This window comes from Miscanthus floridulus, chromosome 9 (genome assembly GCF_019320115.1).
Source record: "Miscanthus floridulus cultivar M001 chromosome 9, ASM1932011v1, whole genome shotgun sequence".
NCBI lineage: Eukaryota > Viridiplantae > Streptophyta > Magnoliopsida > Poales > Poaceae > Miscanthus > Miscanthus floridulus.
The window spans coordinates 140,218,641-140,246,309 of NC_089588.1; the positions used below are offsets into that span (position 1 = coordinate 140,218,641).

General features: G+C 47.8%; 1 pseudogene; it reads right to left on the minus strand.

Annotated features, from left to right (window-relative positions):
• Positions 1-1,470: 1,470 nt before the first annotated feature.
• LOC136481106 (ferruginol synthase-like) lies at positions 1,471-27,621 on the minus strand (annotated as a pseudogene).
• Between the last annotated feature and the right edge of the window lie 48 nt (positions 27,622-27,669).

Genomic DNA, 27,669 nt, shown 5'->3' on the forward strand with positions numbered 1-27,669 from the left:
TACCGCAAATTTGTTAAGCGTTTCGCCATCATTGCCAGGCCCCTCAACGACTTGTTGAAGAAAGGGACATTATTCCTTTGGACTTCCATTCATGAAGACTCCTTTCAGACTCTTAAGCGTGGTCTGGTCTCAGCTCCGGTCTTGGCCCTTCCCAGTTTCTCTAAGCCGTTCCAGCTGCAGACGGATGCTAGTGATTTGGGAGTTGGCGCGGTGCTACTCCAAGACGGCCACCCTCTGGCGTTTATCAGTAAATCATTGGGACCTCGCACTCGTGGTCTGTCCACTTATGAAAAGGAGTTTCTGGCAATTATTGTAGCAGTTGAGCAGCGGCGCTCCTACCTTCAGCACGCCGAGTTTGTCATCTTCACTGACCACAGCAGTTTGACTCATATTTCGGATCAGCGACTTCATACTCCGTGGCAGTTGAAGATGTATACCAAGTTTGGTTGGGCTGCAGTACAAAGTAATTTACAAGCCGGGTGCTTCAAACATCGCGGCAGATGCCCTGTCTCGGCGGCACCCATCTCCACCAGCTCAGCTCCATTCTGTCTCTTACTCCACTCCTGAATGGCTGTCTGCTGTGGTCGACGGCTATGCTCAAGATCCGGCAACCACTTCGCTCATCCAAGAACTGTCAATCGCCTCGGAGTCCCACAAGACGTTCACTTTATGCAGTGGTGTCCTCCGGTATCAGGGACGAATCTGGATTGGTGCCAACCCTACATATATTGCAGCTGCGCATCATGCAGGCCTTGCATTCTTCACCTCTGGGCGGTCACTCAGGCTTTCCCATCACTTACAGCCTCGTTTGCAAGCTGTTTGCTTGGAGAGGTCTCAAGTCATCAGTGAAGGAGTTTGTCTCCTCTTGCACAGTCTGCTTGCAAGCTAAACCTGAGCATTGTCGGTACCCGGGCCTGCTATCTCCTTTGCCTGTTCCTTCGGAGTCTTGGCAAGTCATTTCCATGGACTTCATCGAGGGTCTACCCCGCTCCGGCTCTGCAGACTTCTTAATGGTTGTGGTCGACAAGTTCAGTAAGTTCGCCCATTTTATACCTCTTCTCCACCTTTTTTCGGCTCAGCAAGTTGCTCAGCTTTTTCTTGATAATATCTGTCGCCTGCATACTCTTCCCACCCATATCATCTCGGATCGCGGCCGAATTTTCACTAGTACCTTTTGGCGTGAGCTTTTCCGCCTTGCTCAAACCACTCTTTCCATGAGCTCAGCTTACCAGCCTCAGTTCGACGGCCAAACTGAGCGCATCAACCAATGCCTCGAAACATTCCTTCGTTGTTTCGTGCATTCCTGCCCCAAACAGTGGTCTCGATGGGTATCCCTCGCGGAGTATTGGTACAATACTTCACCACATTCCTCACTCGGGCACTCTCCCTTTGAAATTCTTTATGGCCATAGCCCTCGCCATTTTGGCCTTACTGCAGATTCTGCAACCGATTGCTCTGAGGTCGAGTCCTTCATTTCTGAGCGTGCAACCAGAGTTGTCACCAAGTTCGGCTATACATCCGGTTTTTCATGTGTCCTTGTTGCGGCCGGCTCCTTCCAGCAAGTATCAGGTATCGACTCATCTTCCTGAAACTGACCTTGGTCTCCAGGTGCCTGAGTAGATCTTGCAGCGGCACCTTCAGCCACATGGTGATGGTTCTATTGTCCAAGTCCTGGTCAAGTGGTCTGGTCTCGCCCCGGAGCTTGCTACCTGGGAGAATGCCGAAGCCCTGTTCCAATAGTTCCCGAATGCGCCAACATGGGGACATGCTGGTCCTCAAGGGAGGGGGGTGTCAGCGCCCACCATACGGGTGATACACAAGGGGAGCCAAGGCCCAGAAGAGGTATACGGACCCAGCCCAGGAGCTCCAAAGTGTTTGACCCGCAGTGGGCGTGTAACAGGCTGAGCCTGCGAGCCAACCAAGATAAGTGGTAGCTGAAGAAGTGGAGGGCACTATCCATGTAATGAACACAGTTTAACCTTCAATTATCCCAATCCTGCCATCGTCAAGGCAGCGGCGAACCCATCTCGGCTTCTTCCTCCCCTCTCAACTCCTCTTCCTCTTGCTCTCCGTCCGCCGCCGGCGCCGGGGACTAACAGTATCCTTGTGGCAAGACGCCTTTGCACCATTTTCAGTGTCTTTTTAAGATGGGGTCATTGTCTCACTACAATACCTTTTAGGCTTTTACTGTTATTTTATCTGTCAATACATTCATATATATAAATTACAAAGAATAATCTTAATAATCCCTCCGTCCCAAAACAAGTAATGTTTTAGGTTTGTCCTAAGTCAAACAATTTTAAGTTCGACCAAATTACAAGAAAGAACATTAATATTTATGACACCGAATTGGTAGAATATAAAAATATATTTCATGATAAATCTAATAATACTTATTTGGTACTAAGGGAGTACTTACCACAAGTTTTTTTTTGGTTTGTGTTAATGTTCAAAGTTTTTTAAGTACTAGTATTTAATACTTTGGCCACTAGAATTCACTAACACATGTCAAGAAGTTATATAACATTATGAATGATCTTTTATCTTTTTTGTTGATAAAGTTGCTTAAATATTTCACCATATTACTATAGTTTGGTTGCATTAGGTTAGCTCAAAACATGTTGCTTAGGTTCACATCTCGAAATGATCGGCGATTAAGAATCTAATCACTCCTAAATATCTCCAATTGAATGAATACGCAAGCATAGGTTGTGCAGGAACCAATCTCAATCATGAATCAGACAAATTCAATACCATACAAGAACAGGCTTCTTTGAGATTTTTCCACAGGCCTAGAGGCCCATTGCATTATGACCATAGTACGAGTGTAAGTCCACCAGGTCGGCCCATTAATCATAAGGTTGATTACAGTCCTCATGGACCGCGAATATCCATAGGCCCACGAACTGAGCCCATTGTGTGGACTGTCGATGGACGGGACGCCGCCGAGCACAAAGCTTTCCTTCAACCCAGCACACGTTGCTTCTTGTGGCATGTGAGCACACATTGATGTTGATCCAAATGAAACCTACACAAATTTATAAACTATTATAAGTAGGAATAGGAATGCAAGATCACGATGGGATTGCCGTTGAGCAGCTTTGTTCCTGCTGGATTTTCAGTTTCTACTGATCTTTCTGCTAACCAAATGAAAGTGCCGATCATGTTTGTGGCGCATGCGCGTTCACAATTAATTCAGCAATCAGCACACAATAATTACACTCACTTTCCTACAGTACTTTCTTGGCCACAGCACGAAGCGGCGTCGCCATGGACAGCACGAGCCCAAACCGTTCCGCCATGTCAATGCCGACGCCGCCGTCGGCCTCACAACCTCGGCCATCATCAGGAACCGCCCACTGGAAACGATGCAGCAGCGAGGCAAGCATGAGGTGCAGCATCCTCTCGGCCAGGGGCAACCCCAGGCAGATCCGTCTCCCGGCGCCGAACGGGATGAGCTCAAAGCTGTTCCCCAAGAACCCGACGCCGTCGTCCCTGCCGACGAACCTCTCTGGCACGAACTCGTCGGCGTCATCGCCCCACGCCTTCTCCCTCCGGCAGATCGCCCAGATGTTCACGTACACCGTCGTTCCTTCGGGGATCCTGTAGCCTTGGACCTCCACCGTCGCCTCCGCCTTGTTCAGGCCGATGGGGACCTTGGGGTGCAGCTGGAGTGTCTTGCGCCGACGACTCGTCGCAGCTCGTCTTGCACCTTCGCCATGCACCGTGGGTGCAGCAGCAGCACCGCCATTGCCCACTCTATCGTGCTCGTCGTCGATCCACTTCCCGTGACGAGCAAGTCCATGAACATTCCTCTCCGGCCTGGCCTCCTGGTTCATCACCCATCCTTCCGTCCCATCCACCTGGCCCTCCATGTCAAGCGCGGCGTCCAGCAAGTCATTCCTCCGCAGCTCGCCGGCCGCCCGACTGCGCCGCCGCAGGTCTATCTGCCGGTCAATAACGCCATAAGTCCACGCGACGAGTTTCTCCATCCGGCGCCTCACTCCGAGCACGTCGGCGGCCGCGAGCGCCAGGAAGTAGTCGGACAGGTTCGGCGTCCCGGCCACCACCACGGCCTCCCGCAGACCCGCACCACGTCCCCGAGCTCGCGCGCGGCGGCTGGGTCCAGGTCCTCGGAGTACATGCTCCGCCACAGCACGCCGGCCACCGCCGGGAACACCGCGCGGGCCACGGCAACCGGCGCCCCGCCGCCCATGGCCGTGGCCTCCGACGACACGGCGAGCGCGAGCTCGCGCGCCTTCTCCTCCCGCACGGCGCGCTGCTCGGCGAGCCGCCGCGGCGTGAACAGCTCCTCCGTGCAGAGCTTCCGCAGGGCGCGCCACTTGCGCCGCGGCGGCAGCGCGATGATGGAGTTGGCGTGGTGCCCGCACGCGTGCCACGCGTCCATGCTGCCGCTCCCGGCGAGGTCGGCGTTGTGCACGTGGAGGATCTCCTTGGCGTCGTCGCTGGACGAGGCCACCGCGGCGTGGACGACGCCGAGGTGGACCGACACGAGCGGGCCGTAGCGGTCGGCGAGGCGGGCGAACGCTCTGTGCGGGTCCTTGCCGATGTTGTGGAGGTTGCCGATGACGAGTAGTCGGCGAGGACCGAGAGGTAGGCGGCGGGATGAGCGGTTGGAAGATGTAGGTGGTTATGAGGATAATGAGAAGGGACGAGATGAATAGGAGGAAGAAAGCCATGATCTTCTTGTGTTCAGCACTATCTACGTTCCTCTATTGTGACCTTGCATACATGAGTTTGTTCATATATACAAGAGTAGCCCAAGGATTAGTATCAGCTTTTAACCCGGTGCTTATACCATATTTTCTTTGATCATAATCAATATATTATTCTATCAAGGTTTATCCTAAAACAACTTTTTATCCTTAACTATTAATAATTTAAAACAACTTTTTATTCTTAATTATTAGTAATTTAATATTCATTATCAAAGATTCTATTTACATTGGTAACATAAAATTGGCATCACAAGATTTATTTTACACAATACTTTCATAACAATATGCCCATCCTAAAAAAATTGATATTTCTGTATTTAAATTTTAGACCACACAAAAGAGTAATTTGTAGGACTTTTAGAGAGCCTGTGGGCTCACCTACATTAAGGTCCAATTTAGCACAACTCAGGTTCATTAGTGAAGCAATTTTTTTTCTTTGTTTTTAGCTCTATCACTGGTAGAGAACCGAGCTTTACTCCCGGTGGGGAACCCTCTCTAGTCCCGGTTCCCCACCCGGGACCAAGCATCCGGGACTAAAGGGGGGTCCTTTAGTCCCGGGTCAGGAACCGGGACTAAAGGAGGACCTTTAGTCCCGGTGGGTAACACCAACCGGGACTAAAGGTGCCTCCTGACATGCCACGATGGCCGGCACCTTTAGTCCCGGTTGGTAATACGAACCGGGACTAAAGGTTTTTTTCTTTTTTTTTTCTTTTCATTTTTTTGTTTTCTTTTCAAAATAGGTTTTCGAAGTCGTATTGTACGCTGCTAATTATACATTTATACGCGCGTATAGTATGTTTCGGTTCAAGCACAATGAACATATTAAATCACACAATTCAAGCATAGAAATATATATATATATATATATATATATATATATATGCATGCATGCATCATATATATATTTACATGCATGCATGCATATGTGTATTTTACATTATATTATTTCATGTGCATATATTACAAAAGATTACATTACAGTTGTTGTGACATAACAAGTTTCCTCTCATCCTCTAGCTTGGCTTCAATGGTAGTGTTGGGTCGAAGTAGAACTCGTCCTTGGAATCGATGACCTACTCATTAAAAAATCCGGCTATAGACTCTTGAATTGCTTTGATTTGGTCTTGCCGTATGACCTTTTCCTCCAACCATCGAGTCTACAGGTTTGAATTAAAGGAAAATAAATTAATATATGTACATATATATATATAAAGACATAGTAACACAATCAATAATAATAATTAAATGAATATATAGTGTATTTTTAACGTACTTTGAGTCTCTCTGTAGGAGTTCTTTGGGAGAGCACCTTGATAAACTTGCAAACATAGTAACCACAGTAGTTGTTCCCCTGTTCCTGCCTCAGACACCACTTTATGAGAAAAAGATTTGTCATCCAATCTGGTGATCTGGTGAAAGCTATATGTTTAATTAATAAAGATGATGCGATTCAGGGGACTTACTTTCAAAGGGATTACATTCAGTGGCGCTTTGCATTTTTCCATGTGTTGCTTCTCAATAAAGGTTTTCCAAACACTGCCCAATAAAAAATTTGCCACGTCATCAGATATAGTTAATCATCATGTTTGTGTGTATATATAGTTGCTAGAGATCCCGAAATTACCTCTGGATAATATCTATCATATCTTGGTAGTCTTGTTGTGGTTTTCTCATCGAGTCATAGATTATCAAGTGACTTTTCACCAGATCGATGTCCATCAATATCCAGTGATTGCTGCATGTGTTTATAGGATATAACGCATAACACTCATTAATTAACTAGAATCAACATATGAGCCATTAAGGATGATCGATATGATTAACACTCACTTGAAGTTATAGGGAAGGAGTATATCCTTCTTGTGGCGTTGGTTCACTAAGAAGTTCATGAGGTTACTCTCTGACTCAGACTTCCAATTAGTCTTTGGAGAAATTGGGTCTTTGAATACTATATGGGGATCAACAAAACCAATTTCATTGCAGCCTTCCTTTCTGAGCTCTGTCATTGTAAATCTGCATATATATAGTACTTGTTAGGATAATTTATATGCATATACACACATATGATGAGTTTAATAATAGATCGAAAGAATTATTACTTATAGGCAATAGCAGCTAATGATAACTTTGTCCAGAGAGGTCAGGTGCCATAGTTGATGAAATTCTGCAAAGTCAACATACATAACATCATCGCCACGGAACCAATGTTCGTCTCTAATTCTGACACCAACGCAGAAGTCTCCACTGGTAGACGCCTGCATGTACCACTTGTTTAGCAGGTACATTTGCGTCCCCAGATCAGATAAGGCTTGAGGGTTGTATAGACTCTGGCCTAGTACAAATTTTTTCTTCCAAATATCAACCTCCGCCGCACTCTCAATGTTTCCATCACCAAACATCTGGTAAAGGTCGAGACCAGTCTCATCAAGAAATTCACCAAGGTGATCCAAATCGACATCCGGAGGTATGTTTGCCTGATGCATTAATCCTAAATTCGAACCATATTCATTACCAACAACTAGCGGGGGGATTGATTGGTGCGCTTGTTGTCCGAGTTGGGCAACTCCTTTCCCTACCCGCTTCTTTTTCTGTGCCGCCTCAATTGACTTGGTGAGAGTGCGGTCATAGTCCGATAACGTTGATTTGGACGGCTTACGAGATTCCCGCTGTTGTTGCTGATAAGAAGTCACCTTTTTTCTTAGAATATCTGGAGCTACGAAGAAGTACGGTTTCTCCGGGTTTCTCCTTGCTTCTTGATTCATTTTAAGTTTGTCATAGAATCTAGACATGTCTTTTTTATATGCATCAGTTCCTTCTTCCTTCTCTTCAGATATTATTTTGGGAATAGCCCTTGGTTTCACGGTGGCTTTCTTTGCAAGCGGGGACTGGTTCTTCGTTTGAGGGGCTGGCCTCTTGCTAGGCTTCTTGGTAGGCGGGGGCGGGGGAGGCGTTGGAGACCTCCTTGGAGGTGTTGGCAGCGGCGTTGGAGACCTCCTTGGAGGTGGTGGCTGCGGTGTTGGAGACCTCCTTGGAGATGGTGTGGATGCAGCCTCGCCTTCCAACACAATGTCATCGTATAGTGCACTATGATGATCTAGCGATTGAACAATTGGATTTAGGTTGGGGGAGGATCTGCTACAAAAAAAGGAATGACATATTATTATGAGCAGATTGTTAATTATTTAAGCCAATACAAATTAATGATGTAGTGTTTTCATCCGCACGTACCTATGGTGAGGTAGTTTAGGAGGAGGTGGAGCCGACATCCCTGGAATGATGATGTAGCGCTTGCGCCATAGAATGAATGTCTTCTCCGCTTCTCCTAGAGTCTTCTCGCCATCACCTCCAAGAATGTCAAGAGACAAATCACTAAAACCTTTTTCAGCTTTATCTACCGAGATGGTAGCATATCCTTCTTGGATTATATTCCCATGAATCCTTGGTGTCTTGGTTCGGTCGATAGGATTAACAAGACCGATAGCCACCTTGATTGTGGAATTCTCCTTCGGAATGTGTAGCTCACACGTTGTACAAGGTTCAGTGACGTCATCCACAGGGAAGCGCAGTCCTGTGTCCCCTTGATTTGGTATCTCCGTGGAAGCGCAGCTGCTTTTCAACTGAACAGATTGGCTAATGTTGATTCCTGGCTCTGATGCCTGCTTGCTTGCACTCACTGCTATTTGCACTTGCCTTCTGATTTCCTCCTGCATTCTCGCTTCAAGGTTTTTTTTCCGCTCCTGTGCTTCACGCACCGCTTCCTCCAACCTCTGGAGCCGCTGTGCCTCTTCTTCCTTCTTTCTCTGGCGACTTCTGTAGGAAGGTCTGTCCTGAGGGAATCCATGCTCCCACGAGACACTTCCTTTGCCTCTAGTTCGGCCACCATGTTCAATAGTCCCGATGGTGTATGTCAGCTCATCCTTCTCTCTGTTGGGCCTGAACGCACCACTAGCAGTAGCTCTCTGAGCATAAAACAATCTTTCTGCTGCTTCTTGTAGTCTTGCGCCATAAACGCACTTCCCTGTCTCCTGGTCTAGTGTTCCCCCATGACCGAAAAACCAATTCTTTGCACGTTCTCCCCACTAGAGTGATTCTGGTCTGATACCCTTGGCAAGAAGGTCTGCTTCCATTTTGTTTCACTTCTTAATGGTAGTCGGGTAGCCACCTGATCCCAAGGTATGGTGGTATGTCTTCTGTTGGGCATTACGTTGGTTCTTTATCACCCGACTCACACCCTCTTCCGAAGTCTTGTACTGTACAAACTCATCCCAATAGGGCCTCTACTTTGAGATCGGGCCTAGGACAGTAAAATCTGGTGCTATGTTCTTCTTGACATACATCGTGTATAGGTGTTTCTTTCAAGTCTAAAACTGGGTGGCCATCTTCTTCATTGCCCAATCCCTAACTCGCTCCTTCAATTCATCACCATCTATTATATCATCATAACCATCTGTTTGGAGCATGAAATGTACCAAGACATCTTTCCAAATTAACGCCTTGTCACGATCGAAGACAAAACTGATATGAGGAGCATTGGTCTTCTTCTTCCATTCACGGGTACTAATCGGGAGCCAGTCCCGTACAAGGTAACCACAGTGGTGCACAAATTTCATTTTATTCGGCCCCCCCGGTTCTCCTGTATCCACATTGAACTCCGAGATGATGAAGCAGCCCTCCAATGGCTTTTTGGGACCTCGAACATTTTTACTCTTCGTTGTAGTTGTTGATGTCGATCCAGAGGGCTACAAAACATAAACATTATTTTTAATGTCATGAGCACATATAAGACATATGATAATATATATAGCTAATAATAAAAAATATATACTTGGCCAATATGTTGTTGCTCATTTTGTTCAAGAGCTAAGTACTGACTCCCGTCATCTGCATCCTCTTGCACGTTATTTTTAGCACCATCATCGCCGGCAACTTGAGTGCCAGTGTTGATCAAATTCATCATCAACTCCTCCTCATCCATGTTTCTCGGGTCGGCCATCTAGCTTCAAAAAACAAAACCAATATATAGTACGTCAAATCTTTGCTTACATGCGTAAAATCTACGAACAATATGCATTATTAAATCTTGCCCCTCGGCCATGGATGCAATTCGCCACACTAGGGCGAACTACGTCGGTACTAGGGCGAATTAGGGCTATACATAAACGGCCGAGGGCAAATTGCGTCGGTGACTAGGGCGAACCATGTCGGTGACATCAACAGCGCGGTTCGCCCTGGTGTGATTGTTTAGCATTAACGATAACGATAATACGAATGTTGATCAACTAGGCCACGAGAAAGGGCGGTGTGACAAGAGTGGCGGTGCTCCACTCCGCCGTATATATGTCTGTACACATGGGTGAACGAGGGCGGCGGTGCTCCGCCGTATACATAGAAACGCATGGGCGAACGAGGGCGGCGGTGCTCCGCGACGTATATATACATGCATATGAATACAAATGATGTATATATGCGTGTCGGCGCGGTGGCCGGTGTGCTGACGACGACGACATGAGGCGGGCCGGCGTGCTGACGACGACGTGAGGCGGGCCAGGGCGGTGTCGGTGCGTGATGTTGTGATCCTATGTACCATGTGAACCATGTAGTCATTCATCATATGAGAAAATTCTATGTTGATAATGTAAGTATAAGTCATTATGAAATGTAAGTATATGTGTCTTATTGCTAATATAACCATTACTATTTCCGAAATGATAAGAATTTATTTTCTTCTTCTACAGGCGATCTCTGATGCTATGATATAAAGTTGAAAAAATATTTAATGCTCATATTACTTTAGCAACATTAATATATTATATCTGTATATTCAAAGTTCACAAATGAAGAAACGTTGAAGTTTTCCTTCATTGTCTGTAGCCATGCATGCAAGTCCAACCAAAACTGCTTACATCATCACATGTGATATTTTTTATAAACTAAAAAACGCTTAGTTTACAATCCAAATTGAGTTCCTATTTGACCATATTATATATCCTACAACAAATCCTTCAAAAAAAAGACCCTACATAAATATATTTGGATAAAATTTCATTAACAAACATTGATCTATGAAGATAGAAAAAATTCTTCTATTGAGCAAAGGCAGTGGAGGGCCTCGTCTGAGAATGTACAAAGAGAATGTACAAAGAGATCGACGAACATATCACCTAGAGCTCGGCAGTGGAGGGCCTCGGGCGCGGTGGAGGGCCACGGGCGCGGTGGAGGGCCTCGGGCGCGGAGGAGGGCGTGGTGGAGGGCCACGGTCACGCGCGGAGGAGGGGCACGGACGCGCGCGGTGGAGGCCGCACGAGGAAGAAGAGGGCGGCGGTGTCACGGAAGGCGAACGGACGGCGGCGCGAGGAGGGCGGCGGTGTTCGACGAGGAAGAAGACGAGCGGATCGATCTGCGCCAGGCGCTGGAGGTTATATATCAGAGAGAATTACTCCCGGTGCCAGCCACCAACTGGGAGTAAAAACCCTTTACTCCCGGTGCGTATTACCAACCGGGAGTAAACGTCTCTTTACTATACCTTTACTCCCGGTTGGTAACACGCACCGGGAGTAAAGGGTTTTTTTTGGCGGGCCACGAAACTGCAGCCCACCTTTACTTCCGGGTGGGCTTCCCACCCGGGAGTAAAGGTGGGCTGCAGTTTCGTTTCCCGCCTGTTTTAAGCAATAGTCTTGTTAAATACAATAGAAATGCAATAGTTTTTGTTAAATACATAGTAAATTAAATAAAAGGCATAAAATTATTTTGTTAAAAATATGGATTTTCTTTTTGTTTATTGCACATAGGAAAAATCTATAACCTAACTTTTTTTATTTTTTGTTAGAATTATAAAACATAATGTAACTAATATTTATTATTTCGTTAATGCAAAAATGTAGTGTTTAATTAAAATTATTAAAACTATTGGTTTTGGACAGAAAATTTGTTTTCACATGATTTTAACGTTAATATTTTAATTTTTCATCACTCAGTATCCTAATTTACCTTTTTGAGAGAGAAATCCCACCAAATCAAACATTGATTTAATTTGAAACATGACATAATAAACATCTGAATTCACAATTATTACATAATATCTCAAACACACACTACATTAAATCACTATATCATCAAGTGGGCACAGTAGTGAACTTCTTCTTTACGTATGTCCCTTGGTTATGATCGCTTCGTAACCATGGAGTGTCCTCATCATTTACCAAGATGCTAGGGTCTTTGTTCACTTTGAAGGGCGGAATTCGGTCATCCTTTTCATAATCTTCTGACATGTCCAACTTGTCCTCAATTCCCACGATGACTCTTTTCCCTAAAAGAACTATGTGGTGCTTTGGCTCTTTGGTTGAGTCATTATCGTTTTTCCCTCTTTTTGGTTTGGTAGACATATCATTGACATAGAACACCTGATTCATATCATTGGCAAGGACGAATGGTTCGTCTTTGTACCCAATATTACTAAGGTCTACTGTTGTCATTCCATACTCATTGTCTACTGTTACCCCGCCTCCGGTCACCTTGACCCATTGGCACTTGAACAATGGGATCTTCAAAGTAGGTGCATATTCTAGTTCCCATATTTCATCTATGCGTCCATAATATGTCTGCTTATTCCCATTCGGGTCTGTGGCATCTATGCGGACACCACTGTTTTGGTTGGTACTCCTTTTATCTTGGGCTACTGTGTAGAATATGTTCCCATTTATCTCGTACCCTTTGTATGTGATGATATGCCATGATGGTTGCATAGCCAATAAATATAGTTGCTCATGGATGCTCTCATCACCTTGACATTTTTTTCGCAACCAACCGCCGAAAGTTTCCATGTGCTTACGCGTAATCCAAGCTTTAGTCTTCCCTAGAAACTCAGATCGTAAGAGATCCTTGTGTGTCTCAATATACAGATCTACCAAAGAGGAGTTCTATAGAACTGTGTAGTGCGCTTTATTGAAATAATCATCATCCATACCAATATATGTTTTCCTCCCTAGTGTCCCCTTTCCGCTTAGTCTCCCCTCATGTCTCGATTCAGGAACACCAATCGAGTCAAGGTCGGGAATAAAGTCAACACAGAACTCAATGACCTCTTCTGTTCCATAGCCCTTGGCGATGCTTCCTTCTGGGCGAGCACGGTTGTGAACATATTTCTTCAGGACTCCCATGAATCTCTCTAAGGGGAACATGTTGTGTAGGAACACAGGACCGAGAGTGAAAATCTCCTTGACTAGGTGAACTAGGAGGTATGTCATAATATCAAAGAAGGAAGGAGAGAACACCAACTCAAAGCTGACGAGACATTGAACCACATCATTCTGTAGTTTAGCTAGATCAGTTGGATCAATTGCCTTCTGAGAAATTGCATTGAGGAATGCACATAGCTTCACGGTGGCTAGACATACATTTGGAGGTAGAATTCCTCTTAATGCAACTGGAAGTAATTGCGTCATGAGAACGTGATAGTCATGGGACTTTAAGTTACAGAATTTCTTCTCTGGCACATTTATAATACCCTTTATATTCGAGGAGAATCCAGATGGTACCTTGATGTTGTTTAAGCATTCAAACATGATTTCCTTGTCCTCTTTGCTTAGAGTGTAGCTAGCAGGACGTAAGTAATGGCGTCCATCATCTGTCTTCTTTGGATGCAGGTTGTCTCTTTCTCTCAAACAACGCAGGTCCTGTCGTGCTTCAAATGTGTCCTTAGGCTTTCCATACACACCCATAAAGCCTAGCAGGTTCACATAAAGATTCTTCATCAGGTGCATCACGTCGATCGAGCTACGGACCTCTAGGACTTGCCAATAGGGTAGGTCCCAAAATATGAACTTCTTCTTCCACATGGGTGCGTGACCGTTAGCGTCTTTCAGAACAGGTTGGCTTCCATGTCCTTTTCCAAAGACGACTTTCACATCATTGACCATATCGAGTACATCCTCACCGGTTCGGTTGCGAGGCTTGGTCAGGTGGTCTGCCTTCCCTTTAAAATGCTTGCCTTTCTTTCTTACGGGGTGATTTGTAGGAAGAAATCGACGATGGCCAAGGTACACGACCTTTCGACATTTTTTCAAGAATGCACCTCTAATATCACCGAAGCAGTGTATGCATGCATTATATCCCTTGTTTGATTGTCCTGAAAGATTACTTAGAGCAGGCCCATCATTGATTGTTACGAACAACAATGCTCGCAGATCAAAGTGTTCATGTTTGTACTCATCCCACACACGTACACCTTCTTTATTCCACAAAATGAGAAGTTCGTCAATAAGTGGTCTCAGGTACACATCAATGTCATTGCCAGGTTGCTTCGGGCCTTGGATGAGCACAGGCATCATAATGAACTTCTGCTTCATGCATAACCAAGGAGGAACGTTGTAGATACTTAGAGTAACAGGCCAAGTGCTATGACTACTGTTCTGCTCTCCAAAAGGATTGATACCATCTGTACTTAAAGCAAACCTTAAGTTTCTTGCGTCATTTGCAAACTCCGGGAATTCTCTGTCGATTGCTCTCCACTAGGACCCATCAGCAGGGTGTCTCAACATATTGTCTACCTTACGGTCTTCTTTGTGCCATCGTAACAATTTTGCATGTTCTTTGTTTCTGAACAGACGTTTCAAGCGTGGTATTATAGGAGCATACCACATAACCTTGGCAGTGATTTTCTTACGCGGACGTTCGCCCTCAACATCACTAGGGTCATCTCGCCTGATCTTATACCGCGACGCATGGCATACCGGGCATGCATCTAATTTCTCGTACTCTTTGCCATGGTACAGGATGCAGTCATTAGGACATGCATGTATCTTCTCTATTTCTAGCCCCATAGGACAGACAACTTGTTTTGCTTCGTAGGTAGTGGCGGGCAATTCATTGTACTTCGGAAGCATCTTCTTTTGGATTTTTAGTAACTCTCTAAATCCCTTATCAGATACACCATTCTTTGCCTTCCATTGCAGCAATTCTAGTGTGGTTCCCAACTTTTTCTGCCCTGCATCACAAGTTGGGTACAACAATTTCTTGTGATCTTCTAGCATCCGCTCGAACTTGATCTTCTCCTTTTCACTTTCACATTCTCTTTGTGCGTCACGAATGACCTGAGAAAGATCATCAGCCGGCTCATCTTCTGTGGCTACCTCTTCTTCAGCTTCTTCCATTGCAGTATCATTGAAGCACGCACCATCGGGAATAATATCATTGTCGTCCCATTGTTCTTCTTCACCTTCTTCCATTACAACACCGGTTTCTCCGTGCTTTGTCCAACAAATATAGTTTGGCATGAAACCTGACTTGAACAAGTGTGAATGAAGAGTCCTTGAGCAAGGATATTCCACCGTATTCTTACATATGGCACATGGGCAGCACATGAAACCGTCGCGTTTGTTTGCCTCGGCCGCACGTAACAAAGAATGCACGCCGTCAATGAACTCTTGGGAGCGGCCATCAGCATTATACATCCAATGACGGCTCATCTGCATTACATGACATAAATATCATATTAAAACCTAGATCATAATTAATTATTTATACAACATGCGTGCCACCACAAAAGATACAAATTTATGAAAGCATCGCTACAATGTAGACAATCCCAACTACCACTAAAAGAACTAAAGCTAAAATACATTTCAGGAGCACAAGGATTTCGCGACCAATCTGAACTAAAACAGATAGATCCCCCGATTGTGCAACATCTTTGGGCTTCTTCTGCTGGATCACTGCCTCATTAGCCGCCGTATCTGCCTGTTGTGTAAGATATTTTTGCACGAGTTCAACATACTCTTCCTCCCAGTAGAAGCCTGAACATCGTCCACTGCCATTCCACTGAAATTAAAACAAAAAATTAGAACTTTAATCACAACCATCATGAAAATAGGTATAAACTAACCATAATCATTAAATACGATAAAATAACACACATTGCGATCCGGACACTTGTAGAAGATACGATCCTTGTTGGGACCCTCCTTCTTCACTCGGTACTCCATCACAATCTTCGTCTAATCACGACACTTGCCGTATGGAATGAGAGGGAGGCCCGGCCTAAGTCGCTTTGGAAACCCATGAGAGGCCGAGGACCCGGAAGCAGTTGCCATCTACTCTCTATACTCATTTTTTAATACACTATAAATTTCTCCTTTTATAAACAAATAAAATTAAGAAACTATAAAATTATCTAGATCTCTATACTCATTTTTTAAAACATTATAGCTCAAAAACATGTTTTAATAAATAACCATCCGTACTAGTTGACCTTGCTTACGTGATCATCTCGGTGAGCATTTCTCCACCGGACGGCACCGTACTTGGTCAGGAAGAGCTCCGATTCTATGAGGAAGGGAACACGGTCTTCCACGACCGTTGTCGCTCTCCCTCGTAGAATCAAAGCTCCTCCTTGACATCCATTACCGCTCGGCAGAGAACATGATCGCCGAGATGAACACGGTCCGCAAGTTCAACTAGTACGGATTTTCTATAATTTTCTAACTATTTTCTAAGTTTATATTTATATATACTACGTTTAGGTACGGTGATTGACAGACTACTGCGACGATATCGGAACATGTGAATAAATAACCATCCGTACTAGTTGACCTTGCTTACGTGATCATCTCGGCGAGCATTTCTCCACCGGACGGCACCGTACTTGGTCAAGGAAGAGCTCCGATTCTACGAGGAAGGGAACACGGTCTTCCATGACCGTTGTCGCTCTCCCTCGTAGAATCAAAGCTCCTCCTTGACGTCCGTTACCGCTCGGCAGAGAACATGATCGCCGAGATGAACACGGTCCGCAAGTTCAACTAGTACGGATTTTCTATAATTTTCTAACTATTTTCTAAGTTTATATTTATATATACTACGTTTAGGTACGGTGATTGACAGACTATTGCGACGATATCGGGACATATGAATAAATAACCATCCGTACTAGTTGACCTTGCTTACGTGATCATCTCGGCGAGCATTTCTCCACCAGACGGCACCGTACTTGGTCAAGGAAGAGCTCTGATTCTACGAGTAAGGGAACACGGTCTTTCACGACCATTGTCGCTCTCCCTCGTAGAATCAAAGCTCCTCCTTGACGTCCGTTACCGCTCGGCAGAGAACATGCTCGGCGAGCTGAACACGGTCCGCAAGTTCAACTAGTACGGATTTGCTATAATTTTCTAACTATTTTCTAAGTTTATATTTATATATACTTTAACCTTCTTTCATGTAAATATGCAAGCTTGAAGTGATTTTAAGCTCAAATTGCTTACAAATGAAAAAAACCACAATAAAGAACCATATATATATATAGTGAACAAAATGGCATAAGACAATGGTGAAAAATGAGAGTATGAGATTGGTAACCTTTACAACTGAAGAATCGACGGAGGAATCAAAGAAATCGACGGAGGAATCGAAGAATGGATGGAGGAACAATGGAGGGAGGGAGGAAGCAAGAACACTAGTGCAGTGAGCTTCAAAATGTGCTGAGCTCGGGCTTGAGGAGGAAGAAGGAGATGGCCGATATATAAAGGGAGAACATTTAGTCCCGGTTGGTGGCTCCAACCAGGACTAAAGGTAACTTTTCAACCCCGGGCGCAGCCACGGCCCGGGAGTAGACCTTTAGTCCCGGTTGGTGACTCCAACCGGGACTAAAGGTCCCTGCCACCTCTGTCTGGCACAGTAGCCGTTGGGCAGGGACCTTTAGTCCCGGTTGGAGCCACCAACCGGGACTAAAGGTATTTCTAGTCCCGGGAGAAAAAAAATTCCGGGACTAGAGCCCATTTTGACCGAGGATCAAAGATCTGTTCTCTACTAGTGTATGTGTAGCTCTATCGGTAGAAGTGAAGCTGTTCTCATGAATTGTTTAGCAAATTAGCTCCTCATGACAGACAAAAATAATGAAATGACTGTAATGCCCTTCTCTTGCTCTTTTTTTTTGTCTCCTATTTCTTCTTATTTATCTGCTAAGCCGTTCACACATCTTCTATTGCGCCCACACCTCTAGCGGACCTCTGCATCCCCATGTGCCCTCAGTTACCGACGGACGAGCTTGCACGCGCTTCCGCACGCGCTGGGTCTACTACTGAAGTTGTTATTTACCCTGTTTAGGACAAAACAACTTTAAACAATTCTTGAAATTATAGTTAGCTAGCTAGTTGCATGGCCCTATGAAATTATAGTTTGGTTTAATCAAAAAATCCAACCGTACTAGTTGCACATACATGCATGAACGTTCCCATTTGTGCACTAGCTAGCCTCCCTACGTACAAAGAATCTAACCAAACTAAGTTCACAGGTATTATATATATAGCTCAAAGTAATCTAGCTATAAATTAACTTATTCTGTAGCCACTATAATTACTATACTAATTTATGAGATTATAGTAACTCCTTACTATGTGATTTACTATAACGTTATGGTAAATATCCCTATGTGTAGCACCCGGTTTTAAGGATAAAACCAGATACACACTATATATGAGCACAGGAAGTAAAATCTTACATATAGCTACAAATAAGGGGTAATATCAAAAGACAATGCTTAATATAACGTACTATTACAAGAGATATAACCTTAGACTGCAAACAACGGAAAGACACTCCGTTCTTCATCAGGCGAAGACTCTAATTTCACATGGACAAGTGACTGGTTGATCACAAGCCTAACTTCTCCATACTCTAGCAATCTAGTACCCATCCGGGATTTTTCTAAATAGTAAAAATAAACAAGCGTAAGTACATGTCGTACTCAGCAATATAACATGGGGTTCATGAGGCTCAAAAAGCTTGACACAGGTTTAACAACGTTTAGCTTTTAATTGTCATAATTTTAGCATAAGAGTAGCATCAAGTTGTCATAATCCCAAAGTAAAACTCATAATCAATGTAAACATGATTAATGAATAGCATAAACAAGTGATATAATAGTGATCACCTGTTCCATAAGGGTTCCAAGGCCGCTCATGACCATGAGCACGGCTGTTATAAACAGTTTTACACTCTGCAGAGGTTATACACTTTCACTGTGAGTTGTGATTACCCATATGCCCGGATTTATAACTCCCAAAACACTTCCAAGGTGAGCAGGCAGGGTACACTATGAAGCCTTTCAAAGGTTCGTCTAACAAGTTAGGGACGCTAGGTTTTTGTGCCCTGCAAATGTAGGGCTCCCCTTTTCGATGGCACATTCCGCGCAGGATATACACACAAGGACAGAGGCCGCACTACACCCAACCCGAAGCACACCCCATTTGCGCTATAAAGGTAACCTCTAACAAGCTAGAAAAGGTCCTTGTACTGAGATAAAGCCAGAGCCATATGACCCTCACAGCTGTACTGTAAGTCTCGGATGATCACTTACAGATAAGTCCTTAGAGAGAGGAATCTAGAGCATTTAGAAAGTAGCTAAATACTCTAGCCCCCTGTTTTCATGTTGCTAAAAAGTCATGTTTTAACGTTTATTGCATATACCATTAGTCAAGTTATAAGATCATGGTTTAGTTGAGCACTAGCAATAGCTACCCAATGCATAATTCATAGGAAACAAGGTATAAGTTCAATTCTAGAAAATCCTTGTCAAGGTGACACATGCAATCATGAATTAAATGTATTAAGGTGAATAGAAAACAAGGATAATCCCATGTTACACTTGCCTTGATCAAAGCGTTCCTGCTGATCCTGCTCGTCAAAATAGAACTCTTGATCACCCACGAATTGCAAACCATCTATACTCGATCAACACAGCAACATACAAACATCTAGGAGCAATCATGTATACCAAACAAAGACTATAGATTAGAATAGTACACCAACAACATAAAATCAAGATGAAAAGTTTGTCTAGCGACATGGGATGGATGGTCCCTCTGATCAAAAGTGATCGCAGATTCCGACCAGCTAAGGAAGGAGGGAACGGTCATTTCGGCGATGCATGCCTCCCTGTAGCATACTTTGTGCTGACGCTTGGAGTAGATGGCATTAGATCCACCAAAGATCATGATGCAGTCCTTGGGATTGGGAAAGCTGTCCCCATCCTTGCCCGCCTTGCCTCCTTGCCCTTTCCTTCCTTCGTCCCGCTGGCCTGTCGCAGAAAGCGCTTGAGGAGTTCACAGTACTTGTAGAGGTGCTTGACGGGGTAGGCGTGGTTGGTGCACGGGCTCTCCATGAGCTTGTTGAATTGGTCAGGCAGGCCCTACTGGGGCTGCTTGCCCACACGATCAGCCGTGGCGACCAATGTGGAGTTGGCCGGTCGGCGATGATCCTTCTTGTTCTTTTTGCCCCTCTGTGTGGAGGGGCCCTCGTCTTGATCCTCGCGCTTGGCCTTGCCCTTGTCCCGACCTCCGCTAAAGACTGCTCCGACTGCCTCCTCGCTAGAGGCCTAGTTCGTGGTGATGTTGAGTAGGTAGCAGGTGGTACGGGGCTTCAGACAACCAAGCTTGTGGATCAAAGACTCACAAGTTGTTCTGGAGAGGAACGCACTGATGATGTCCGCGTCGACGACATCAGGAAGGGAGTTGCATTGTTTTGAGAACCTACCGATGTAATCCCATAGGGACTCAATGGGCTCCTACTAGTAGCTCTTGAGGTCCTAGGAGTTCCCAGGGCGGACATATGTCCCCTGGAAATTCCCAACGAAGACCCTCTTGAGGTTTGCCCTGTTGCGGATGCTGTCAGGTGGGAGGAGTTCGAGCCATGCTCGAACATGCTCCCCCACATAGATGGGGAGGTATTGAATGATGAAGTGGTCATCATCCACTCCCCTAGCTCGGCAGGCGAGCCGAAAGTCTTCGAGCCATATACCGGGATTCGTCTCTGCGGTGTATTTGGCGATGTTGGTAGGTGGCCGGAAGCGCTATGGGAACGGTGCTCTCTAGATGCGGCGACCGAAGGCCTACGGTCCCAGGCCATCTGGGCTAGGACTTTGGTCGTCCAGCCGGCAACCATGCCTGGAGTGCATTTCACCGCTCCCCTTGATGGTCCGGCCAGGGCCTGTGCCGTCGGCTCTCACCGCCGCATGATGGACGTCATCATCATGCCGGACTTGACACCGGTTGTTGATGACGCTGCGAACATCTCGGTTCGGCCCGAGCCATTCACGTACAGGGGGTCGGTGTGGAGCGGGCGCCAGGTCAGGCCATGGTGAGCTATGGCCTCCCATGCCGCGCTCGGTGGTTGTAGAGTTGAGCGGATGGAGCAACTAGACTGGTGCGCCCCCATTCCCACGGATGGGATAGAGGCCTTGAGTCTGTGTCGCGACGTGGAGCTCTCCGCCTATTGAATGACGGCGGTCTCCACCAGCCAGTGTTCTCCTAAACGGCCTAAACGGCCAGTAAACGGTAAACGGAAATTAAACGGTTGACCATTTAAACGGTCAAAAAACTGGAAAAACGGTCTAAACGGCCAAATGGAACGGAGATAAACAACATTAAACGGGCTAAACAGCTGTTTAAACGGTTGTTTAGGCAAACACGAGGTAAATCTAGTTTAGTTTTGTATGGATAAATTTGTATACTTAAGTTTATTATATTTATAAATGTGTACACTTGATATGTTACATGCATAAATATCTATATTTGGTTCTTTTCACATGCATAAATATATATACATACCAAAAGACTTGATTTTTACTCGGATAAATATGTATAAATGCTAGAATACTTGATTTTTTACATGCACATATATAATTATATGTATTTTTTAAAGTAAAAACCGTTTAGACCGTTTAACCTCGTTTAAACACCATGTAAACAGCCTAAACGCTAAACGAAGGGCGACCGTATAAAGACCGTTTACCGTTTAGGAAAACATTGCCACCAGCGCCCGGAGGTTCCAGTGGATCGCCTATTCCTAGGGGTCGATGGGCTTAGGAAGGCCGCGCAAAAGCATCGTCGCAGTGGCGATGTTCTGGCCAGCCCGAGCGACCTATGGGGGATCGTTTCCCCCATCCATGATGTTGCGCTGGATCTGACGGGCGCGCCCCCGGGCTCCGCTCACCGGGTTACACGTGCGCAGCGTAGCATGCTACACTGAGTGCGCTGGCGCAGGTGGAGGCTAGTTCTGTCGCCTTTGTTGTAGCTCCTCGCCGTGCTCCTGCGCACACGCGAGGGCTTCCACATGAGGGTCCGAAGGGGTATGAGTCTGCAGGGACTCTGCCACCACCGGTGGCTACCCCGGGGCGTCCTCCATAGCGCACTCCTAGGACAGCCTGTGGCTGAATGCCACATCGCCGATGCTAGAGCCGTTACTCTCAACCTCATCATCCACGAGGTCGTGGAAAGAGGCGGGAGCGTAGCTCGCCATCCCCACGAATTTGGATGTGAGAGGGGGTGGCGTTAGCATCTTTCGGAGCCCCCGTGCGTATGCATCCATGGGGGACACGAGGCCATAGGGGAACCGATCGTATGGCGGTCACAGTGGGGACAACAGGGTCCCTCCAGATAATCTGTGGAAAATAGTAAATAGCGAGTAAAGAACAAAACGTACGTTACTCATAGTGGGGTTTGAGCCCAGCATGGGCTCGGAGCAAAGTGCAGGCGCCTCATCGTTAAGGTCGTCGGGTGGCCCAGAGCCGGTGGAGGGCGCTTCTCCTCCGATGGGCGCAGGGACAAGTGCCTTCTCGCGAAGGTGAAGCACGCCGAGCCGATCGGCGACAAAGTCCAGACTTCCGAAGCAAAAGGTCTAGGATGGCTCGAAGACGGGAGAAACCCACATCCCAATAGGTGGGAGTGTGGGAAACTCCGGCGAGCCAAAGCGAGTCGTATCGCTTGAGCCTGCCATGGCAAAGATGGTGGAAAAGTAGGCCATCCGATGACCCAAAGCGTGAAGACATGGCGTCTTCCCCACGGACGACGCCAAATGTCGGTGTGAAAAGTGACCAACAAGTAAATATTTGTAGTTTTGCCGTATGTTGTAATCGGATGTGGCCTAGCACTCAATGACATAGGGTCTATACTAGTTCAGGCAATGTGCCCTACGTCTAGTTTAAGTTGGTCGGTGACTTTATTCCTGAGCCCAGGTGCTCGAAGTTTGCTGTAGGGTTACAAATGAGAGGGAGTAAGATGGGGGTGCAAGAGGTCCGGTAGGACTCTTGACTGAAGGACCAAGAGTGATGGGAGCTCCTACATGCATTGGGTATTCGAGCGTGTGCTCCATGTAGCTTTAGAGTGTCTAAAGCTAGCAGAGAGTGAATCGAAGTGATCCGTCTGTTGTTGTTCGAATCGATCGATCTGTTTGGGAGAGAGCGCATCCCCTTTTATAGATGAAGGGGATTGCCTTGCAAGTGAGAGAGAGAGTGTGCACGTATGCTGCTAAGTCTTGTTGCCCACGCCATCGGGTACAAGATGGTTGTAGGCGCCCACAATAATGTTTACGTCAGACGCATGTGGGGGGTTTTACCGTGTTCGCCTAGTATGGGAATTGATGGCGCCCACAACACTGTAGGGCAAACATTGGCACCTATAACACTACTTGGGTTCTGACATGCCTAGAAGGTTGCAGGGCACCCTTTTGATATGCCCTGTTGGTACTGTCCTGCAGGTGTGTAGGGTACGGTCCTTGGTATTGCAGTTGACTTGAGCGCCCTGCTTTACTTGCTCTACCCGTTTTCTGGGTCCTCACCGAGCGGGCATCCTCGGTCGGTTGGTCCTAGTCTGTTGTGACTGCGCCAGTTGGAGAAGAGCTATAAGCAGAGGTTCAGTGCATCCCTGGTCGGAGACATGGGTTGGAGTCAGAAGCGACGTTGGCCAGGCCTTCCGGACAGAGAGGCGGGCCAGAGTCGAAAGTGAGCACTGTTCCTCCTTAGCCAGGCCTTCCGGTCAGAGAGGTGGGCCAGAGTTGGAAGCGAGCGCTGTTTCTTCTTGGCCAGGCCTTTTAGTCGGAGAGGCGAGCCGGAGTCAGCAGCGAGCGCTGTTCCTCCTTGGCCAGGCCTCCCGGTCAGAGAGGCAGGTCGAAGTTGGAAGCGAGCGTTGTTCCTCCATGGCCAGGCCTTCTGGTCGGAGACTGGATCGCCCTTCTGGCCTATCATTAGGGTTTTGGGCTAGCCCAGGAGTTGCGCATCATTCGCAATGTCGTCTGCTAGGCCGAGCTTTTGCTGGGGAGCAGGTCCATTGGGGACACTAGGTTTATGAACCCGATAGGAGCCCCCAAGCCCCCGGGCGATTCGGGTAGAATCATCTGGGGGATTTTTTTTGTTTCAAAAGCGGGTGCGTGTGAGCGCACCCACGGGTGTAGCCCCCGAGCCCCCAGGTGATTCGAGTAGAATTGTCCGGGGGTTTTCGTGTTGCCAATGGGGGAATTTTTTGTTTCGACAGCGGGTGCACGCGAGCGCACCCGCGGGTGTAGCCCCGAGCGCCCAAGCGATTTAGGCAGAATCGCCTTAGGGGTTTTGTCAGGGGGTGCGTGCGAGTGCACCTTGGTGGGCGTAACCTCCTCTTTCTAGTTTCTGATCCATCGTTTCCGGGAGCGTGGACCCAGGCGTTTGGGCATGGCCGAGGGACCGAGCGAGACAGAGTCGTCAACCAAGGCATCGGGCGCGCCGAGGGTTCGGGCGAGTCAGAGTCACGGATCTAGGGATTAGGTGAGTCAGAGTCACCAACCAAGGTGTCGGGCGCGCCAAGGGTTCAGGCGAGTCAGAGTCGTGGATCCAGGGATCAGGCGAGTCAGAGTCACCAACCAAGGCGTCGGGCGCGCCGAGGGTTCGGGTGAGTCAGAGTCGTGGAACGAGGGATCGGGCAAGTTGGAGTCACCAACCAAGGCATTGGGCATGCCGAGGGTTCAGGCAAGTCAGAGTCACGCATTGAGGGATCAGGTAAGTTGGAGTCACCAACCAAGGCGTCGGGCGTGCCGAGGGTTCAGGCGAGATGGACTCGTAGATCTAGGTGTCGGGCATAGCCGAGGGACAACCATGGGATCGAACGAGAAGTTGAGATGTACCTGTCTACTTCTGAGCATATCGGGTGAGGGCCGCTAGGGCTCATCTGCATTTTCTCCCCTAGCTCTGTTTGATGCAAGGCGGCCTCGAGCCCTTCGTGGGTCGGCCTTCGAACCTCGGTTGGTCGTTGCTCATGTTGAATGAGGCAACTACCGCTTCGTGACGCAACACGAAGAGTTGTGATGCATCAACTGCATATGCGATGCTTTGGATGCATGGGATGGATGAATGAATGCGTGCATGGCTGAATGTGTGAATGCATGTATGAGAAATGATGAATGAATGATCGTGCAAATAAATGAAATAAAAGGTTTCGGTAAAGTTATGTTGAGGACTCGAGTGATGTGTTTGAGGAGCTCTTGTTGGATGTGTCCGACCAGGATTCGTGTCCACCGTTCGTGGCAGAGACGGCCTAGCCCGCATGGGGCATCCCTCTGCTCCTTACCTGTCTATCGGCGTTCACCTGAGCCATCCGATCGACTCAAGAAGCCCGTTGGTCTCTCCTAGGTGGAGATCCCATTGTTGGGTCCTTCCAAGTCTTGCCTGGGAAGGCGGAGGGCCGCTTGCCAGCGGTTGAGCCTTGTTTCCTGCACCTGGCGTGCGGTAGTGGTGGGCCATGCCCAGGCCACATCCCGTCTAACCAGGTGCCGTCTCGTCGGGTAGGGCGCATCCCATCAGTCAGGACGTGTCCCATCGCATTCCCATCTGCATTAAATAGGGGAAGGGAGAGGGTTTTTTGCCCCAATCCTTCACCTTTCTCCAACCGCTATGTCTCCTCCATAAATAGGGAAAGAGAGATGGTTTTCGTCCCATTCCTTCACCTATTCTCCAACTGCCGCCTCTCCTCCTTCTTCCTTCTCGCCAAGTGCGTTCATGTGCCACGGCGGTTCCTAAGAGAGAGAGAAGATAAAGCGAGGGAGAGGAAAACTCATAGATCTATTCATAAATCTAAGGCGCGATGTTGAGCTGGAGGTCATCCAATGTAAGCAAGTCAGTGCTGGCCGCCTTTGCTGAGAAGGGGCTACTGCCGCCGAACGAGGTGGAGCACTGGAGGGCTCCTGTGTGGGAGGCTTTTTCGTGACCTCGGGCCGGCGAGGTCGTCTCATTCCTTGCCTTCCACGAGCACGGGCTAGGATACCCCATGCACTGGTTCCTGCACAGGCTCCTCAATGAGTGGGGCCTGTAGATGCAAGACCTCAATCCAACTAGGGTGCTGCACATCGCTGGCTTTGTCACCATCTGTGAGGCCTTCCTCGAGATGGAGCCGCACATGGACTTCTTTCGATGGCTATTCTCCGGGTGAGCCTTATCAGAGGGGGATCCATCTAGGACCACACCGGTGGGGGGCTTCATCCTGTAGAAGAAACCGAGTTCATCGGGTGCCTACCCCACGTACTCCCCCTGCGACTCCAATCGGGGATGGCATGGGGAGTGGTTCTACATCAGGAACCTAGTGGAGGCGCCATTCCCACCATTCACCGGTAGAAGGCTGGAGAGGTGAGAGAGTTGGTCGTAGGGCCCTACCAGCCGCTAGACCAAGATAGAGATCATTGGGGCAGAGCTCTAGAAGCTGGTGCAGCATGGCCTCAATGGGCTACGGGTGTTCCACACCTTCTTCCACCATCGGGTCACCCCGCTGGCGGAAAGGACATGGCCAATGTGGATGTACACTGGCCCGACAGACCCTGATCGCACGTCGTCGGAGGAGTTGGTGAAGGACAAAGTCTGGAGCGGACTTCACCGGGTGCTGCGACTAAGGCCCAAAGAGTCCCTCGACGAAAAGCCCAGACCTCTTCATGCCTCAAAGCTGTCCAATCTGGTATGCTCCCCTCTCCTTATTCCATGTTCTTTTCCCTTTTTCTTTCCTGTATCTTGACTTTGAGTCGTCCATTTCATAGGGAGTCGAAGGTTACAAGTCCTGGCCGCATCTTCCAAAGGGGCTGGAGAGCGTGGCTCAGCATGCCACCCTGAAGGAGGTGGCGGATGTGAAGAAGAAGAAGAGAGCTGAGAAGGCTTAGTGTCGGCACCAGAAGGAGAAGGAGATCGCCTAATGAGTTCGGGCAGGCAAAAGTAGGAGCGTCGTTGAGGCGGAGCTCGAGTTGAAGGAGCCCACGGAGTTGGATGACGACGTGAGCTCCCCTAAGGATGGAGACCGGGACGTCGTCGTGACTTCGGCAGAGTGTCGTGAGCCTGCGACCACATCTACCAGCAGCAGGTGGGATGTGGAGAGGCGTGGCGATGTTCCCATGCCAAGGAAGCACGCCGCAAGCTCGGACGCCATCGGCGAGCGAGAGGCAAAGCAGACACGGTCACCGCACCCTTCGGAGGCATCGTCAGCCTTGTCCCCTCTTGCTCCGAGCGTGGTGAGGCAGGCCAGGTGGTCGGAGGAGCGGGTTCGCACCCCCGCATCATTGGGGCTGGCGCCGATGCGTGACCTACAATGGGGGGACACCCCACTAGCTCCTCCGGTGGACGCGCTTCGAGCTGGAGGTCACGGTGGCTCGTGGGCCGATCAAGAACCAGCCAGGTCGACTCCCCCCTCGGTCGAAATGAGGGGGTGTAGGTCATGACCCACGAGCGGTCCTCGTCTGGTAGGCTCATTGCTGGTGGGTTGGGGCTTCAGGGCCCTGCCCCTTGCGCCTAGGTATGTACCCGTGTTTCTTTTATCTCACAGTTGAGTGTTTTGAGTGTGACTAACATGTAACCTTTTTGACAGCGGCCAGGTATTGGTGGGATTGAGCATCGCCCCACCACCATGCGGGACGAGTGGAGACCCACCCTGCAGCGAGCCATGGTGAGCAGCAGGGAGAGTAGACTGGTGGTGGCATGACCTTCCCATCCGGGGGTCGAGCTCTCTCGGTCGGTCACAAGTATTGCGGCAGCGGCGGCGATGGTGATGGCGGCGATCCCGGTGGCGACGGTGGAGATTGGGTCGGAGGTGACCCTTGAGGTCCCTCCCCCAATCGTCATGGTGGAAGAGAGGAGGGAGACCGGGCTCCCTGCCTCACCTGGCAGAGG